Source organism: Panicum hallii, chromosome 6, assembly GCF_002211085.1.
Source record: "Panicum hallii strain FIL2 chromosome 6, PHallii_v3.1, whole genome shotgun sequence".
Classification (NCBI taxonomy): Eukaryota; Viridiplantae; Streptophyta; class Magnoliopsida; order Poales; family Poaceae; genus Panicum; species Panicum hallii.
The window spans coordinates 931775-947576 of NC_038047.1; the positions used below are offsets into that span (position 1 = coordinate 931775).

Consider the following 15802-nt stretch of genomic DNA (forward strand, 5'->3'; position numbering starts at 1 on the left):
TATAGGGGAAAAAAATGCAATGGTAGCATGGTACCATCCTAACGCCTACAGTTAGGTCCTGTTTAGTTCCCACCCCGTAAACGCAAAAAACCCGTAAACGTAAAATTTTCAAAGGAATCTTGCTAATTTGAAATACTAAATGAAGTCTATTTACAAAACTTTTTGCATGGATGGGCTGTAAATCGCGAGACGAATCTAATGAGCCTACTCAATCCATGATTTGCAACAGTGATGCTACAGTAACCATCCGCTAATTATTGCTTAATTATGGATTAATTAGCATCGTTTGATTCGTCTCGTAATTTACAACCCATTCATGCAAAAAGTTTTGTAAATAGACTTCATTTAGTATTTCAAATTGGTAAGATTCCTTCGAAATTTTTTTTTTCTTTACAGGCTCTGAACTGTTTGCCTTAGTCTGTACCGATGGCATATTATGAATTGACCGATTGACTTGACTTGCATGCGTGCGTCACATGCCATCATCATCTCTTGGGAAGCTTACGTGAAGCCCAGGGACAGGGGTTCTGAGCGGGTGGGGATGAGCTGATTACAGCAGTGACGCGCGCGTATGCCCCTATTATTAGGTTACTAAGATCTTTATAGCGGCGGTCAAACATGCTGATGTATTATAATCGAGAGTAAATGAACATACAAGCTAAGATAGCTACTTGGCCAGCTTGATAATCAAAGATAAATTTTATTTAGGAATAGTTGGCGACGTTACATCCTGAATGGCGTAGGGATCGATCGCGCATGGCGTCACTGATGATGCCAACGCCGCCTTAGTTGATCGCCGGCCAGCGGGCCAGGTGATGATAAATGACTACGTCGGCAAGCTCGCTGGTCTGCGCGCGCGGCCATACATCACGGGAAGAGGGCAAGAGGCTCGATCAATGGCGAGATCCGGCCGGCATCTGCGCCGGAACCAGCGCCGACGTGCCGAACGCCCAGACTACATACGGACGGCGTGTGTAGAGGAAGTGGGTCTACTCGACCTCCTCTTCCGGCGGATGGCAGCGGACTCCGGACCTCTCACCATCGTCGGCGGCGGCGGCCGGTGTCAACAGGAGCACCGTGCGCCGGGACGCGATCCGGCCGCCGCCGCAGTCCGATCCATGAGGCAGGAACTAACTGCTTTCTTCTTGGAATTATTAAGCCGTGCAGTGTTCTTTGGACTGCTTATTAATTACACTACCTACCATATATACATACAATATATATGCTGGATCGCATCCTACCACATGAATTATATTATGAAATGACCAATATAATTTACTTGACTTGCGGCTACGTTGACGAGAGACGACAATGGCGACCGAACAACGAGCATCACGACAGAGAGGACGACGTACGCGTATTGAGTTTGGATCCTAGCTGCTCTGCAGCAACTTGCATGGAGCATATATATGCATATTAGTTGAGACCTATATTCGGACGACTTGCTGGATCTAGCCTGAGTCACCTTAGACATCTCTAGCTAGCAGTTATAGCTACTTGCTAGTTACAACTTATTACAACGCCTACATGTCAGTATGTAAATAATCTCTAACCGGCCAAACAATGTAAACTCCTTGATCATCTGCATGCCGGGCCGGCTTCTATGGTCGCAACACTGTTTTAACTTTTGTTTTCTACATGAGTATAGTCCAAGATGTGTGCTGGCTGCATTGAAATAATGTGTGTTGTTTGAAATAATCCTTGTCACTAGTCAACAAGGCCGATATATGTTATAATCGATAGCCTAGAAACATGCTTGATACCAGTTTACAAAGCTAGCGTACCTCAATTGTTAAGATTCCTTGTGGTGGAACTTGCCTATCCAGGGTCCGAGCTCTAGACTCGGGTGCTCTCATTTTTTGGAGTTATTCCAGAATTTAACAGGTACTATTGTTTCAGTGGCAGGTGACATGCCTATCAATAGTGAGGCGCTTGTGGTGATTTTGTCAATCTCGAGGATCTGCCGGTTTAGAATCTCGGAGGTGCTCATAGAGGTAGGGTTGTGTATGTGTATTTATAGGGGTAAGCGTGCGTGCGTGTATGTGAATGTATGCGTCTGTACCGTATTTCTAAAAAAATTGTTTAACTAGCTGCCTTAGAGCAACTCTAGCAATAGGCTCTAAACCAGACCCTCTAAATGCTAAATAGAGGTTGCCTCTATTTTTAGAGGCTTCCAATTTTTCTCCAACCCTAGCAATAACATTTAATTCTAACCTATAATAGAAGGCTCCCTAGAGACCCTCTACGAATGGAGGGTGGAGGAGAGAATTTGGAGACCTCCCTAAAATAGAGGGAATAATAGAGGGTCTGTTGCAGTTCATCTTTTTTCTTAACCATTTAAACTTAGATAGGGAGCCGTTTAGAGGGTCTATTGGAGTTACTTGTAACCTATAAAATAACAAAGGGAAAAGTCCAGTTTACACCCTTGAACTATGATAAAAATCTGATTTGCAACCTTTTACTACAAAACAAACCGGATAAGAGAGGCCATCCAATTATTGAAACTGGGCAAATTTCTTCCTTAGGGTGGTTTCGAAGGTGGTTTTGTAATTTTTTTAAAAATAAAAATTCTAATTAGATCTAAAAAATCAAAACTATTTATTTTAAATCTGAAAATATGAAACTAGTACCAAAATTTTTCAAAAAATGTAACCTATCTATTATTGCTCTATTTGAATCTTATTTATTAAAAAATAATAGGCATAACTACAAGCAACCAAATACTATGAACATAAAAAAATGGATCCGAACAACTGACAAGTATAGTGCCAATAGATAGGTTATATTTTTAGAAAAAATTGATACTTATTTCGTATTTTTTGGATTTGAAATGAATTATTTATAAATTTTTTAGTTCAAATTTAAATATTTTTAATTTTCATAAAATGGAAAACCACCTTCGAAACCACCCTAACGGCCAAATTTGCCCGGTTTCAACAGTTGGATGGCCTCTCTTATCCAGTTTTGTAGTTTAAGATTGAAAATCGGACTTTTGCGATAGTTGAAGGGTGTAAACCGGACTTTTTCCAATAACAACACATCAAACGTTACATTGGCACCATTTGGAAAGTCGAAAGCTTCATTACGTGGGGAGATCCTTCATTGGCTGGGAGAGAGGATATTTCATCTCAGGCGCATGGTTGCATCTGGCACTGACCAACTCCATCATCAGCACAGCATCGGCACGGTGACTACGTCTACGCGTACCTGAGTCGTTGTACACGCTTGCGTGTTTATCTGTTCAGCGAGAAAGATTCAAGAGTGACATCGACGAAATTGATCATATGTGTTTGTGTTACATGTACAAAGGTCAAGTATGACCGCATGACATGGACACAAATTAATAACTTTGTTGAAAGATGAAAAAGAGATCTTAAAGAAAGCAAAGAACAAGATGAAACCTATGAAATATCTGCTCTCACTTGAAAGGAATCGATGCTCGTAGCCTAAAATAGGAATGAGTGAATTAGACAAATTAAAACGTTAACACATGGTCTTCATCAACTTTGATGTACTTTAGTTATGAATTAATCGCCATTTATAGTTTTTTACTATTGCATTCCAACCTCCATGTGCGTTTAATTAACATCATGTGTTTAGTTGAAACATTAGCTTGAGTTACTTGCTTAACATGAAAATGCATGCATACCTTGACTTAGATTTTTCTGTCCCGACAATGTTAAAATTAGAAAACTAAAAACGCGCGCGCGCGCGCACACAACTTTGATTTTGTTTGTAATGACATAGCTAGGTAATAGTTTAGATGCAGAGTTAGTGGTCCCTTTAGTCCCTTCTCATAGTGGCGATGTGGGTGGTTTATATAAATATTTAGATGCCACTTTAGACTATTTTCATACTGGCGGATCGAGGCGAGTATATATCTATACATTGCCTTATTGATGGCAGAATTAATGTTGCTTATTTCTTGAGAGATTGTATATTTATTTTTCTTTTTCTAGCACGTCTAGTAAGGAGACGACTGATGAGTGTTAATAAGGTTTAGAGGAGTCTTCAATTAGGAATAGTAAAAATGCCGGAGATCGATTTGGTTGGCGTAGTCCATGACAATGATTTATATATAGAGAGAGAGATGAGATGCAAACGTCGCGGGCCGGGCCATCGCATGCAAGCGATAAAAACCGGACTGGTATCTGATTACGGCCCAACTAAATTTGCAGTCACGTTAGTTCGCGCCTCTTCTCTCGCAGTTGACTCTGATCTTCCGGACAGCCACAAGCATGCGTACGTGCATGGCAGGGAGTTCGTTCATGTTGGCAAGAGATGTGTATGTACGTCCCTGATTAATTAGCGGATTGATCCACAGATATATCATGGGTGAGCTTGACATGCATACAGCCAGTTGCGCGCCTTCGATCTCTGTTAATTAATTGTTGTCTATCTTCCACGTACGGTGGAGGAAATATTTCATCACACGACGGTTACGTACGGCTGCTCTTCTTCGTTATTACCCCCTCCGTTCGAAATCAGTATATGCGCAATTTGTATGGTTAAGACAAGTTTTGGATAAACAATTTCGTATTCATATACAATATTTTAACATAAAAGTAATGTCTTTAGATTCCTGAAAGGAATCGGCGCTCGTAGCCTAAAAGGGGAGGGGGTGAATTAGGCAATTCTAATACCTTAATTTATGACTCAAACTAGTTAGCATAAAAGATAAGCTAAAACATATAATCTCCAGATGTGCAACTATGATTCAACTAGTGTGAAAATCTCATCACAATCCTTACAAGATACTACGCTAAGAATGTAAAGGCACACAAGATTGCAATAAGAAATGCGGAAGCTTAAAGGAAGAGAATGAGGGGAATCAAACTCTCGACACGAAGATTTATCCCCTGATATCGGTAGGCACAAAGCCACTGGTCCACGTTGTTGAAGCACTCACTAAGAATATTGCTTTCCGGTCATCGAATCTCTTCCGGGACACTTCTTGGCTCGCCACCAAGGCTGGGTCTCCACGCCCCCCGCACAAAGCCGTCGTCGTCGCTCCACACCAAGCCGAAGGGTCGATGACTTGCCGGCGAGCCACCAAGATTCTAAGAGGCCGGCACACCGAGATACAACTTGTGGTTCACTTAAGAATCAGCACACAAGGCAGCAATATCTTGCTTTCTCACACTCTCTAGAGCTAATCCTAATACTAATACTTTCAAAGCTTGTGTTAAACCTAAGGATGTGATCAATAAGCTCTTAGGTGGCTTGGAGAACTTCTTCAGAGTGTGGATAACTTCTCACGAACTCCAGCCTCCTTAAATAACCCGGGGTGAGATCTTATATAGACTAGAGATCCATTCCCAGCCGTTACATACTTTTTTCCTAAAAAACATAAAGCGTCGGTTAAATCGGTCGCCACCATCGGTTTAACCGGTCTCACTCAGCCTGCCTACTAGCGGTTGAACTCCAACTGCCATCCTCTGCTAACGTCATTGCACCGATAACCGTCGGTTTAACAGGTGCTGAAGACTTGCTTCAAAACCCTTCTGGCACCAAAATATACGTACTAAATAACCACGACACACTTGTATTGACGTCTTCTTTTGCACCATCGGTTTAACCGGAGCCTCTATCATTTCTTCACTTAATTGCCATATCATCTACTCATTGCACCGACACCTCCATTCTTATAGCGTCGGTTCAACCGGTGCAACTGGATTCTGCTCAACTTGATCGTGTTTCAACTAACAATGTACCGACCCGTTATCTTTTTGGACCGTCAGTTTAACCGGTCCTTTGAATGTTTCTGCCACCTATCCGAATCGTCGCTGCGATTATTTGGACACCCCAAATTCTACAAACTTGAGCTCACAAACTCGTTAGTCCCATTGACTATGTTATCACACAATCATCAAAATCACAATCATAGCATAATGGGACCATATTCCTTACAATTCCTATTAAAATTTTCTTACTTATGATCGTCATTTTGCATAAATGGCATATTGATAGAGCAATTGTCAGCCAAAGTCTTGTCCTAGCCAAACAAAATTTGGCTAGCAATTTCTAATGGAGGGGGACCGAGCATGTACACCCTAGTTAGTATAGTTAGTATGTTTTCCTTGAGTCTTTTTTTTAAAAGAAACCGAGAGAGGGTGTTAGAAATTTAGGTATTTACGGTATATTTTAATTTCGAGAATTAACATTTTAATCATGATAAATTATAGTGATCTTGCAACAACATGATATGTACGTATGTTCAAGTTTAATATCCTATTAAACAAGAACATAAAATAGAATAAGAACTTCAATGTACACCTTGAGACAGTTACTTTACCGGAGGCATTCCAGCTAGAGTAGACACCATGTAGTCCCACAAACGACCTTCTGGATGTAGTAGGAAGTAGTCATACAGCGAGCAGTCACGTAGTTGTACACTCTCCAAAAATCTTACAGCCCACCTATCCCGAGCAGAACCACGTAGACGAGAAGGTTCCGGAGACCCGCTCACACAAACCTCTGTGCGCACAGAGCTTTACGTTGAGGATGAAAGCAGCAGCGGAACAAAAGGGAGGAGAGAGAGATCCTGAGCAGAGTATCTCAGTGTGTTGGAATGAGAGGAGGCTAGCTATTGCGCAGGAGAGAAGGGGAATAAACCTGGACGCCTCTGGCTGCAGCAATGGCAATCAATACTTCAGTTACTAGTACTGCAGAGTAAATTCGTACCATTCACTGTCCGTCATCAATCCTCTTATTTGCTTCGGCTCGGCCTCGGTGAGCGAGCGAGCGCACGCATGGCACACCATTCTCTTTTTCAACTTCACAAGCGGTGTGCACACAATTCATAAAACATGGTCCTTTAAATTCTTAAGTTGGTTAGAATTTTTTAACTACCCATGTGGTACTAACCACATCATTTATCATTTAAGTTGGTTAGAATTTTTTAACTACCCATGTGGTACTAACCACCTCATAACCCCAACATTTACTCATGGACCTTTAAATTCTTAATTTATCATTTAAATCGGGCCTAGTCGATTTATTCCAACAGAGGGTCCTACCAAGATCACATCTCTTCCTCAAAAAAAAAAAAAACCAAGATCACATCTACAAATTTCCTGAATTTTCAGGGTCTGAGGGCTACGGGCATTTGATGGCGTCATAGAGGAAGTACTTGATCCTGTTCAAAGGAACACCAACGAGTATATCTTCTATTTTCATGGTTGGAAAGGTTATGGCACGAGTGCTTCCATCCATGAAAGATCCTCCTCCAGGATGTCGCTTTGGTGAAATAATTTATCTAGATTGCTCAATGTGGGGAAGTAAAAGGACGACGCAGAGAAAACTTGGTGAGGAGCTAAAACTGGACCATGTTTGAGGAGCAGGACGAGGAGGATGACTTTTATGGAGTGGACCGTGCCTCTCTAGGGATGTGATACGGAATGTGGCAGCAGTGATTGACCAAATAAACCCTGAGAGGGAGTAGATTTATTAACGGGATCGGAGTGATGATGAGATCGTCCTAGGTCCATTTGTGGTACGGTTTCAGAGTATCGATCATGACCACATAGTAAGTAATATGGACTTTTACATCTAGCACTTATGCAGAGAAGATAATTATTAAGACACACGAAAATTATGCTTTCTTCCCTATGTCTTTTATCAGATTTATTAACAAGCCCACAGCTTATTAGCGCTCTGTTGCGTGAAGAGGCTGCTACCTTAACATGTTCGCGGGACATCGATCCAACAATGGCCATAGATTGTTGTTTCTAGAGGTCATTCCTGAAGAAGAGTCGTGATATCACCACCTGCCAATTTACTGTGAGAGAACATGCTGATCCCTCAAGCATCTGGATATGTGACGGGGTCATTAATTCAGGGGGGCAGATTATTAGCAAGGGAGATTAGTAAGGCATTATTGCTTCCACAAATTGATGATCGTATTATTTCTTATTTGTCTGAAAAGACAAGGACCCCCTATCTAATTTTCCAAGATGATGAGTTGTTACTTGATGCATATGAAAAGAGACCTTACCGTTGGATTGCTATCAAATTGAAGAATAATATCACCTCAAAGATCAATAACAAGGTACAAGAAGCAGATCTGCAGACGGCACTGGCAGGGGCATCATCAATCATCCTAGGATCTGGAAGCTCTCATGAGAGCCCACATGTACTATTACCAAATGACTTGTTTAAACAGTGCAATAACCTAATTTGCATGTTGATCCTGTCCCGTTGCTCCTTCAGCTTTGTATTGTATCACCCCCTTTCTCCCGATGCCACACACTGAGATACCTTATTGGGTTGGACCACTGCACTGATGATGGTACTAGTAGTGGGAGAGAACAACTATAGCACCAGGGCATGTTTGCGTAGCCTGTTGGTGCTTGACCTATATTACACAGAATGGGGTGAGATCTTATCCGAGGAGAAGATAGAGCTTATGGCTTACCTCGCAGAGCTAAATATAGAGGGAGTTTGGTGCTGGCAGTGGATAAGTCAACTAGAGAAGAAGAGATTACCTTACCTTCAAAGGCTCCGAGTAATCATCAAGCCACCACCGGTGCGTCAGGCACAGACATCACCATCAGACATCATCAGCAACGCATTGATAGACAAGACAGCAGAGCTGGAAGTACTTGACTTGTCTGGTAACAGTCACATGGAAAACCTACTACCGACAAGCCTACCAAAAGCAAGCAAGCAAGCTACAGGAGCTTATTCTTGATGGTTGTGTTGGGCTAGAAAATATTGTGCTGGACAACTCCTCTCTCAAGTCATTCAGTTTTGACTGCACCAAACATCATGTAGATGATGCAGATAAGAAATATGTGAAAATCTCCAAGATATCCCTAGAAGGTTGCACACAGTTGGAGAAACTGATCTTGTGTGGGCTACCCAATCTCGTGGAGCTACACCTTTCGGGGTGTCCAATCAAGATACTTGACTTTGAGACTATGGTGGTGAATGATGTCCCAAGGCTCAAGCGGCTTTTTTTTCTCCTAGGTTGCGAGCACCTTCGTATAGACACACGACCTGCGAGGATGCTTGGATGCACTCGCCCATCCATTGCCCAACTTGAAGGCCACGTATTACAAGGGCATGCCATTTGTACAGATGCTAGGCTCATTTTTACAACTTGGAAGCTGTCTTTCCTTCAGGTGCAGTGGAAGTCGGTACGTTGGAGACCATCATCTGGAGAAAGTCTGGTGATGTTTCTTGGTACTGGCAATGGAGACCATCTGATAATTCCTTCAGACGCCTACAACATCTGCACCTGCGCTCCTGCCCAAGCCTCCAGTACGCGCTTCCGGTGTGGTCCTGGTTTGCCTCCCTCCCCAGCTTGGAGACCCTCCACATCATCCACTGCGGCGGCCTCAGGCACGTATTCGAGCAAGACGAAGCAGAGGAGCACCGGAGCAGGGTTGAGTTCCCGAAGCTGGCCACCATCCACCTGCACGACCTGCCGGCGCTGCAGCAGATATGCGAGGCGGCCGAGATGACGGCGCCGGCGCTCGAGACCATCAGGATCACGGGATGCTGGAGCCTGCGCCGGCTGCCGGCCTTGAAGGGCCGCGAGCCTGGCATGAGGAGGCCGGCCGTGGAGGTGGAGAAGGACGTGTGGGACGCGCTGGAGGGGGACGGGGTGGACGCCGGCCACCACCCTACCCTCTACGAGACACCGGTGCATGCGCGCTACTACAAGAAGAGGGGCCTGCTCAGGGGCACCGTCCTCAGGTATTACTACTTACTCAGTATTACCTACTCTACTGATCATTTCTTCTGTTAACCCAAATACTGTAATAATTTGTTAAGAATTAATCCAACTGAAGTCATTAAGGCAGGCAGCTTACTCACTATCCGTGCCTGTCTGCCTCTCACTCATCCCTGACAGGTGAAATCATTCCAAGCTTTGCTTCTGCTGCTGGTGATGTTGCTCTTAGCTCAGTGGCTTGTTCGTGTGTGCATCATGGCTAGTCGGCAACTGGATCGCCGGCTACACGGCACTACCTTGTGTTGTTTGGTTTGATGATCAGTTTGACAGTTTGTTTGATGTCTGCGAGCCAAGGCCATTGGCTCTTCCTCATCAGGTTGCCTCCTGCCTGCTCTGTGTAAGTTGGAAGGAAGGCGATGCCTCAACCAGGGCCGCCGTAGGTTGTTTATATAATACATGTGAAGATACATATTGAGTACAGTAGGCGGTAACCGAACCAGCCTAGGAACCAGGAACAAAGTCCTTGGTGATTACGCAAGGGACCAGGAACAAATAAGAATCTATTCTTATCTCTTTACTATTCTTATCTCTTTATCTCTAATACCCCCCTCAATCTGGACTATGCGGAAGCAAATTCAGATTGCGACAAATATTAGTGAATGCAGGTCCTGGCAATGCCTTCGTCATAATGTCGGCTAGCTGATCTTGTGAAGAGATGATCCTGACATCCAACTGTCCTGAAGCAACACGTTCACGAACAAAATGATAGTCAACTTCGACGTGCTTCATTCGATGATGAAAAATCGGGTTTCCACTGAGATAGGTGGCACCAAGATTGTCACACCAAAGAGTGGGCGGCCTAGGTAGATTAATACCAAGTTCTCGAAGCAATACTTGAAGTCAAATTAACTCTGCAGTAGCATTAGCAATCTCCTTGTACTCAGCCTCTGTGCTAGACCGAGATACAGTAGGATGTTTTCGAGAGCCCCAGGATATAAGATTTCCTCCAAAAAAGATAGTGAAGCCACCAGTACTCCGGCGATCATCCGGATTCCCCGCCCAATCAGCATCTGAAAACGCACTTAAGAGGGGCGCTGAAGTTTTTGTGATAGAAAGACCCATGCCAGTTGTTCCACGAAGATACCTGAGTATTCTTTTGACCGCCGCCCAATGAGCAGTAGTCGGCGCAGACATGAATTGGCATACACGGTTTACCGAGAATGATATGTCCGGCCTGGTAAATGATAGATATTGCAATGTGCCAACAACACTTCTATACTTAGTTGCGTCTTCTGGAGAGAGTGGGTCACCATCTCTTAGAGATAACTTGTCAGCAGGGAGCATGGGTGTTGATACCGGCTTGGACGTCTCCATATTAGTGCGCATTAGAAGGTCCTGTATATACTTGCGTTGAGTCAACAACAGACCCGTGGATGATTGATGAACCTCTATACCAAGGAAATAGTTGAGATTGCCCAAGTCCTTGACTGCAAAAATGCTTGATAGCTGCTGCAGTAACCGATCAGTGGCTGCTGATGAAGAGCTTACTATGATGATATCATCCACATAGATTAAGATATAAATATGAATGCCCTTCTGATTCAATATAAAAAGGGAAACATCTGCTTTGGACGCTTGAAAACCAAGCTCAACAAGTGCGCCACTTAAGCGAGCAAACCATGCCCGGGGAGCTTGTTTAAGGCCATACAACGCCTTGTCAAGCTTGCAGATGAAATGAGGCCGAGCTGAGTCCTCAAACCCCGAAGGCTGCTTCATATAGACATCCTCTTCAAGAATCCCATGCAAAAAAGCATTTTGAATGTCAATCCGTCGAAGACACCAATTGTTGGAGACAGCAAAAGATAGCAATAAATGAATAGTAGTTGGTTTGACCACCGGACTGAACGTGTCATCATAATCAACTCCATACTGCTGTTTAAAACCTTTGGCCACCAGTCGAGCTTTGTATCTATCAATAGTTCCATCAGCTTTATGCTTCAACCTGAACACCCATTTGGAATCGATGATGTTGAGACCATCTTGAGGAGGGATTAGATGCCATGTTTCATTCTTAATCAGTGCATCAAACTCATCGTGCATAGCCTGACTCCAGAGTGGATGCTTCATAGCAATAACATGAGATGTAGGTTCAGATAGAGAAACCCGAGAAACCGAGTAAGTAACTGTACCATCTGTGCGCCTTTTTGGTTGCCTGATATTGTGCTTAAGCCTAGTCCCGTACGGATGCATGGAAGCCTCGGATAAATCAGCAGGAGCAGCTGCTGTAGAGAGCCCCACATAATCTTCATCTGAATCAGAGGAAACCAAATGATCAGACTGCAGCTGCGGCAGAGATTCAGAGGTCGATTCTTCCGCGGTCGCAGGCGCGACAGGCTGGGTGGGTGTGCCAGTGTCCCCTGCATGTGGTACAGCGGGCGACCCGGCGGTTGGTGGCGCAGGGGCCGATGCAGGTACATCTGGCGCTGGACCTGAGGATGGGACACCGCAGGTGGTAGTTGCGCAGGGCGACGATCCCGGGGTGGATGTCGGCGCAGAACTGGTACGCTCCGGAATATCTGTGGCAAGATAATCTGCACAAGACAAATTAGCAGGAAGCAAATTCTGCAACCGGTTAATATCCTCGTTAACTGTTATCGCCCTCTGGTTGATCAAAGTTTGATGAAGGGTGGGAAAAAGGAAAAACGGCCTCATCGAAGATGACATCACGCGAGATGTAGACACGACCGGTTTCTTTATCAAGACATTTGTACCCTTTATGATTGGAGCTATACCCAAGAAAAACACAGGGTTTTGAACGAAATTTGAGTTTGTTCTTGTTGTAGGGACGAAGATGAGGCCAGCATGCGCACCCAAAGATACGCAACATAGAATAATTGGGTGGGGTTTTAAAGAGGCGCTCAAGAGGTGACAGATTATCAAGAACACAAGTAGGAAGCCTGTTTATAAGATAAGTGGCAGTCATAAAAGCTTCATCCCAGAATTTTATTGGTATTTTAGAGTGTGCTAGTAAGGTAAGACCGGTCTCGACAATATGACGATGTTTTCTTTCGGCTGAACCATTCTGTTGGTGGGTGTGAGGGCAAGAGATGCGATGTGCTATGCCTAAGGACTTAAAAAAGGTGTTATGAAGCTTTTGATATTCGCCCCCCCCCAGTCAGACTGCACATATTTAATTTTAGTATCAAGGAGGCGTTCTACATGATTTTTAAACTGAACAAAAATGCGCTGAACATCAGTCCTATCAACCATGAGATAGATCCATGTGAATTTTGTGAAATCATCAATAAAACTAATATAATAGCGAAAACCACCAACAGAAGGTGGAGCTAGACCCCAGACATCAGAGTGTATAAGCTCAAGAGGCATGGTAGTATGATGAATTGAAATATTATAAGGTAACTGGTGACTCTTGCCTAACTGACAGGCATTACAAACTGATGACAAGGTAGACTCCTTGGAACAAGGTAAATTATTAAGACGAAGAATAGACCTAACAACTTGCGGGGATGGATGACCAAAGCGTGCATGCCACTGATCTGGCTGCACGGAAGAAGACACAAAAGCTTGTCGTAGAGACGCGACATTAGATGGTTTGAGAGGGTAGAGGCCGGATTCACACTTTCCTTCAAGAAGAAGCTGCCTGGTGGCTCGATCCTTGATAAAATAAGACCAAGGATGAAATTCAAAAAACACATTATTGTCACGAGATAATTTATGAACTGATAAGAGATGCTTAGATATATTTGGAACATGAAGAACATTGTTGAGAGCCAGAGGTCGAGTATCAGTATGAAGAGAACAAGAACCAGTATGCAAAATACGCAAACTTGCTCCATTGCCCACTTGGACCGTGTCGCCACCGGTGTACTTCTCTCGTAGGGTAAGACGATCCAAATCACTGGTGATATGGTCCGTAGCACCAGTATCATTATACCAGTTTGGATCCAAGTTGTAGGAGTTCGTCGCCGCAACAGCTGCAGATGGTTGTTCTTCATTGTATGATTCATCCATTCGGTACCAGCACCGGACAGCCGTGTGGCCCTCTTTGCCGCAGATTTGGCATTTGGGACGAGGGCGCGAAGGGCCGGCGCCACGACCAGCCGGCGGCGCACCACGCCCACGGCCGCGACCTCGGCCACGACCGCGGTTGCCAGGCGCACCACTGCGACCAGCGACATGAGCCGACGTTCCAACTTGATGGCGAACTTCCGATAGATGCTTCTGCTGGCGCGCTTCATACGATAACAGATGAGCATAGACGTGATCTAATGACAACGCCTCGCTTCTTGTGGTCATGGACGTGACAAACGGATCATAGTCCGCGCCCAGACCAGCCAGCAGGTACGCAATGATCTCGTCATCGCGAAGAGGTGCGTCGGCCGCAGCAAGTTCAGCTGCGAGACTCTTGATTCTACTGAAGTAGTCCGCAGCAGATTGATCCTTCTTGGTGGCGGTAGCAAGATCCACACGGATTTGAACGATCCGTGCGCGTGAGGCCGACGCAAATTGCCGTTGCAGGATGTCCCAAACTTCCTTAGCCGAGGTCGCTGATGTTACATCGCCCAGCACGGCCTCGGACATGGAGGACAGCAAGCCACTCAGAACTTGCTCATCTTGATCATACCAGCGGGCGTACTCTGGGTTGGGAACAAGCACGGCATCAGGAGCAGTAGACGCCGGAACCAAGATTGACGGCGGTGGTGTCGAGCCATCAACATAGCCCATGAGTTTCATGCTTCGTAGGAAGGGAAGAAGCTGGGCACGCCACAATAGGTAGTTTTTCTTTGTGAGCCGGATAGTAACGGCATGATGAATTGGGATAGTAGGAGCAGAGGAGGTGGTGGAGGAGAATTGGGTGACAGACATGATCGCCGGGAAGAAAAAACCTTAGCTGTGATACCATGTAAGTTGGAAGGAAGGCGATGCCTCAACCAGGGCCGCCGTAGGTTGTTTATATAATACATGTGAAGATACATATTGAGTATAATAGGCGGTAACCGAACCAGCCTAGGAACCAGGAACAAAGTCCTTGGTGATTACGCAAGGGACCAGAAACAAATAAGATTCTATTCTTATCTCTTTACTATTCTTATCTCTTTATCTCTGAAACCCTGACGGCCGGCCGAGTTGGCCTTGCCGGCTGCTCTCTCTCTGCAGCTAGCTGCCTGTGTGTTTGTTTGGTCTTGACTCTTGAAGAAATAAGAAATGCGGCCGCCTGGTTCTGCCTGCATGCTGCAGCAAACAGGCCTGCCCGGCCAACGTCTGTGTCTGTGTGTGCTTGCTTCGATTTGTTTGGCTTCGGATTGGTGGTCAGTGTTTGTGTCGTCGGTCTGCTACCTGGCCGCCCGCCTCGGGTCTGCTACCCGGGCACTGTAATAACGAACAGCGTTGCTGCTCGGGTCGTGTGCTTGCTGGTACCCATGTATCTGATGACGAACCAACGATTGTGCTACATACTTTTGTGTGGTGTGCGATTGCTTGCTTTGTTATGTGTATGTATGATGATGTGATGGAATAAATAAGAGTTTCAGTTTTAAATTAATCTAAAGATAAAATATGACCATGACGAAAAGTGCGTACAGAAAACGAACATATGTAAACATGCTGATCAAGCCATTCAAGATAAAATATTGCAGATGTTTCATGCTGATCGGAATAATCCGGGCCCGGGCGAGGCAAGGCGAGCACACGCGTGTTCTTTCTTATTCCTCTCACCCACACTTGCAAGAGCATGGAGAGCATCTAACTATTTAAGTTGGAGTTCCTCCACCTCCACTAGCAAGATGGGACTAACTTGTTGCCATGCACCTTTGCACTAATGAGCCTTTAAGATTTTATTGGAATTATTTAAATTTACATGGTGAGCCTTTAGGGCCCAAATATTTCAACATGATGCACTCTACTTTTGGCTATTCTTTTTTTTTTTTGGTTGGGAGGGGGAGGGGGGCCGCGTTGGCAAGCATATGTTGTACCTTATGATCTACTTCTGGCTGTGGCAGTCTAGCTAAAATGGACTGATAGCAACAAGCCATGCATAGTTAGATTTTTTTTAAATAAGGTTTTAGACCCAATCGTATAAGATGGCTTAAATCTGTTCATACG

General features: G+C 44.6%; 1 non-coding gene and 1 pseudogene across 1 annotated transcript; one reads left to right on the forward strand and one right to left on the reverse strand.

The window, feature by feature from the left end:
* Positions 1 to 6637: 6637 nt before the first annotated feature.
* On the forward strand, positions 6638 to 9863 carry LOC112896802 (annotated as a pseudogene).
* Positions 9864 to 13931: 4068 nt separating this feature from the next.
* Positions 13932 to 14071, reverse strand: LOC112898647. Its single transcript, XR_003229908.1, has one exon. It is a non-coding gene; the product is annotated as a small nucleolar RNA Z247 (small nucleolar RNA).
* Between the last annotated feature and the right edge of the window lie 1731 nt (positions 14072 to 15802).